We start from the raw sequence: 5,000 nt of genomic DNA on the forward strand, positions 1-5,000 counted from the left end.
GCAGGCCGGGGACCGGGCCCAGGGCCGGGGCACCCGACCCGGGGCCCGGCCGGGCCCCCGGACCCCATCCAGGGCTTCCTGCCACGCGGCAGACCCAGGGACGGATCCGGGGCTGGGCCGGCATCCTGGCATGTCCAGCTGACGGCTGAGGACCGCTAGGCCGAGGGGGGTCCCAGAATACCTTGTCCCTACCAATCCGGAGGAAAATTACCCCCATTTCTTGTAATCCGTGCACACGAGGTGACAGAGGGGACCCAGGGCGCAAAAGTGCCCGACCTCCTGGAGCCCTCGCTGGGACCTGGGAGGCGAGTGGCACCCCATCGGGACTTCCAGGGAAGTCCGGCCATCTGGTCACACCATAGGAAAGCTTCGCGGGCGACCAGATGGCCGAGGCGAGAGGGGCGACCAGATGGCCAGGAACGAAATGACGCCAATCTGTCTGCCCCGGGCCTGTAGGGCTCAGGAGCTGCGGGGCCCCTGGGCTCTGGGACTGCAGGGCTCGGGGACTGCAGGGCTCCACGGCTGCAGGGCTCCGGGGCTCCGGGGCTCCAGGGCTCCAGGGCTCCAGGGCTCCAGGGCTCCAGGGCTCCAGGGCTCGCGGGCTGCAGGTCTCCAGAGCAGCAGGGCTCTGGGGTTGCAGGGCCCGGGACCCATGGAGCCCGTCCCAGGACCCATGGAGCCCGTCCCAGGCTCTTCCCCACGCCGCGGTCGGAGGAGGGAGCCCCGGATGCCTGGGAGGTGTTTTGTTCGGGGCACATCCCATCTGGTCCCCAGGAAGGGGACCGCCAGCACAGGCAGGCGGGCCCGGGTGCTGCCTGGCCCTGTCTCAGCATGGCCAGACCTCGCGGAGGCCTGCCTGAGCAAACTCGGAGGAAAAGGCCCATCGGCGATGGGGCTGAGAGGCAGGTGCGTACCCGGGCCCCTGGGGGCCCCGGCGGGCGGGCCCGGGTCCTGCCTTCCCCGGATTCAGAACCACCGGACCTATCGGAGGTCGGAATGTAGGAAAAAAACTCGGAGAAAAGGAACCATCGGGAAGGGGCTGAGAGGCAGGTGCGTTCCCGGGCCCCTGGGGGCCCCGGCGGGCTGGCCCGGGTGCTGCCTGGCCCCGTCTCAGCATGGCCAGACCTCGCGGAGGCCTGCCTGAGCAAACTCAGAGGAAAAGGCCCATCGGCAAGGGGGCTGAGCGGCAGGTACGTACCCGGGCCCCTGGGGGCCCCGGCGGGCATGCCCGGGTCCTGCCTTCCCCTGATTCAGAATCGCAAGACCACACGGAGGTCTGACTGACCCTCTCCCTACTAATCCGGAGGAAAATTACCCCCCTTTCTTGTAATCCGTGCACTCGAGGTGACAGAGGGGACCCAAGGCGCAAAAGTACCCGACCTCCTGGAGCCCTTGCTGGGATCCGGGAGGCAAATGGCACCTCATCGGGACTTCCAGGGAAGTTTGGCCATCTGGTCTCCCCCATCGGAAAGCATTGCGTGCGACCAGATGCCCGAGCGGTACCGTGCGACCAGATGGCCGGGATCGAAAGTGCTTCACACCCCGAGCCTTCGTGGTAGGGCTCCTGCCTGCCTTTCCTGCCTGCCTGCCTGCCTCCGTCCGCGGCGGACGGGAAAGACCATCCGCCATCCTAATTTACCCCAGGCTTAACGGGTCACCCTTAACATAGCCTTAACATAGCCAGGGACGATGGGGCCGATTATGATGGCGGACGGGAAAGACCGTCCGCGGTGGCAACGGACAGGAAAGACCATCTGCAGGGCGGACGCGAAAGTGAAGGCCCGTCCCAGGCACTCGGCCATGCAGTGGAGAAGTGTGGCTCAATGGTTAGCGAGTCAGACCCTGATGCAGAGGTCTAGCCCGGGACCAGGGTTCGATTCCCCGCCTCGGCGGGTCTTGGGCTCAATATCCCACGGAACTGATAATTTTCGCCTCGGTGCCTATTCCAATCATGGAGTCCCACTCACCAGCCTGGGAGGGGTGTCCTGCCTTCCCCTGATTCAGAATCACCAGACCACACGGAGGTCTGACTGACCCTCTCCCTAGTAATCCGGAGGAAAATTACCCTCTTTTCTTTTAATCCGTGCACATGAGGTGACAGAGGGGACCCAAGGCGCGAAAGTACCCGACCTCCTGGAGCCCTCGCTGGCATCGGGGAGGCAAATGGCACCTCATCGGGACTTCCAGGGAACCCCGGCCACCTGGTCGCCCCATTGGAAAGCATTGCGTGAGACCAGATGGCAGGGATCGAAAGTGCTTCCCACCCCGAGCCTTCGCGGTAGGGCTCCTGCCTGCCTGCCCACGCAAGGCAGGGCTCCGGGACCCCGGCTGGGCCTCAGGCGCGGGGTGGACCACCGGAGCTCTCAGGCACGGACGCCCGAAGGGAGGACTGCCCGGGACCCGCGGACCCCGTCCTGGGCACTCTGATCTGCCGCCGGCGCCGGGGATCGAACCGTGATTCCCCAGATGGGGATATCCCAAAAATCCGGCCTGGGAGGTGCTCGCCAGGACCAGGGTTGGAGACCCCTGACACAGACCTTCTGACACGGATCGGAGTCGAACCCAGCAGATTGCGCGTTGACTGCCCAGGGGTCTCCAACCCTGGTCCTGGCGAGCACCTACCATGCCGGATTTTTGGGATATCCCAATCTGGGGAATCACGGTTCGATCCCCGGCGCCGGCGGCAGAAAAGCCCAGCACCATGTGACTCTGGGAAATAGCTGACGCCGCGGCTGACTCCGAAATCTGGAGATCACGGTTCGATCCCCGGCGCCGGCGGCAGAAAAGCCCAGCACCATTTCACTCTGGGAAATAGCTGACGCCGCGGCTAGGGCGGCTGACTCCGGAATCTGGAGATCACGGTTCGATCCCCGGCGCCGGCGGCAAAAAAAGCCCAGCACCATTTGACTCTGGGAAATAGCTGACGCCGCGGCTGGGGCGGCTGACTCCGGAATCTGGAGATCACGGTTCGATCCCCGGCGCCGGCGGCAGAAAAGCCCAGCACCATTTCACTCTGGGGAATAGCTGACGCCGCGGCTAGGGCGGCTGACTCCGGAATCTGGAGATCACGGTTCGATCCCCGGCGCCGGCGGCAGAAAAGCCCAGCACCATTTCACTCTGGGCAATAGCTTGCTTAATCTTCCCGACGGCCCCTAGCGACCCTTACGGGTGACTGTGCGCTTTACAAATGTGGATTATTATTATTTGGGCCGATTCCGATCCGGTTCGTAAAAGCACATCCGCCCGAATCTGTACGCCCGGGGGGGGAGGACTGCCCGGGACCCGTGGAGCCCTTCCCGGGTAATTTGCCATGCCGTTGGCCTCCTGGAGATGGGTACCCCGGACGCGTCTGGGGGCGGTCTGCCCGGTGGGTGCCCCGGACGCCTGGGGGAGGTCTGCCCGGGACCCGTGAAGCCCTTCCCGGGTACTTTGCCATGCCGTTGGCCTCCTGGAGATGGGTGCCCCGGACGCCCGGGGGAGGTCTGCCCGGGACCCGTGGAGCCCTTCCCGGGTACTTTGCATGCCGTTGGCCTCCTGGAGATGGGTGCCCCGGACGCCTGGGGGAGGTCTGCCCGGGACCCGTGGAGCCCTTCCCGGGTACTTTGCCATGCCGTTGGCCCCCTGGAGATGGGTGCCCCGGGGGAGGTCTGCCCGGTGGGTGCCCCGGACGCCCGGGGGAGGTCTGCCCGGGACCCGTTGAGCCCTTCCCGGGTATTTTGCCATGCCGTTGGCCTCCTGGAGAAGGGAGGTTTTTTCCCAGGCACATCTCATCTGGTCGTTCCCCTCGGGCAGAGAACTGCAAGAAGTGTCTGGGCATACCTTGTCCCTAGTAATCCGGAGGAAGGCTACCCCTCTTTCTTCGAATCCGTGCGCACCGAGTGACATAGGGGACCCAAGGCGCGAAGGTACCCGACCTCCTGGAGCCCTCGCTGGGATCCGGGAGGCAAATGGCACCTCATCGGGACTTCCAGGGAAGTTCGGCCATCTGGTCGCTTCCATAGGAAAGCATTGCGGGAGACCAGATGGCCGAGGCGATCCTGGAGACCAGATGGCCGAGGGGATCCGGGAGACCAGATGCCCGAGGGGATCCCGGAGACCAGATGGCCGAGGGGATCCCAGAGAACAGATGGCCGGGCACGAGAGTCAAGCCAGCCGGTGCCACTCTGTGCCCCGACGAAAAAGGGAGCTGGCGCCAGGGAACGGCAAGGTGGGGACCGGAGGCCCAGGGCCGTGGCACCCGACCTGGGGCCCGGACGGGCCCCTGGACCCAGCCTAGGCTTTGATGCACGGAGACGCAGGGGACGCCTTCCCAGGCCCTCCGGACCACCGTCCCGGGCACCCTGCCACGCAGCAGGACTAAGGACAGAGCCCGGGATGGGGAGGCCGCCCTCCCCGGGCCCTCGGGGGCCCCGGCCGAAGCTCCTGAACTCAGCCCAGCAAGGGGAGGCCTCCCGGGCACAGCGGAGCCCTGTCTCAGGCCTTTGGCAGTGTGGCAGGCCGAGGGACAGGGCCCAGGGCCGTAGCACCCAACCCGGGGCCCGGCCGGGGCCCCCCGGACCCCATCCAGGGCTTCCTGCCACGCGGCAGGCCCAGGGACGGATCCGGGGCTGGGGCGGCATCCTGGCATGTCCAGCTGCCGGCTGAGGACCGCTAGGCCGAGGGGGGGGTCCCAGAATACCTTGTCCCTACCAATCCGGAGGAAAATTACCCCCATTTCTTGTAATCTGAGCACACAAGGTGACAGAGGGGACCCAGGGCGCAAATGTGCCCGACCTCCTGGAGCCCTTGCTGGGGTCCGGGAGGCGAATGGCACTCCATCGGGACTTCCAGGGAAGGCCGGCCATCTGGTCGCACCCATAGGAAAGCATTGCGGGAGACCAGATGGCCGAGGCGATCCTGGAGACCAGATGGCCGGGACCGAAACGACGCCCAATATGCCTGCCCCGGGCCTGTAGGGCTCGGGGGCTCGGGGGCTGCAGGGCTCGACGGCTGCAGGGCTC

Source organism: Lissotriton vulgaris, chromosome 1_1 (genome assembly GCF_964263255.1).
Source record: "Lissotriton vulgaris chromosome 1_1, aLisVul1.2, whole genome shotgun sequence".
In the NCBI taxonomy this organism is placed as follows: Eukaryota; Metazoa; Chordata; class Amphibia; order Caudata; family Salamandridae; genus Lissotriton; species Lissotriton vulgaris.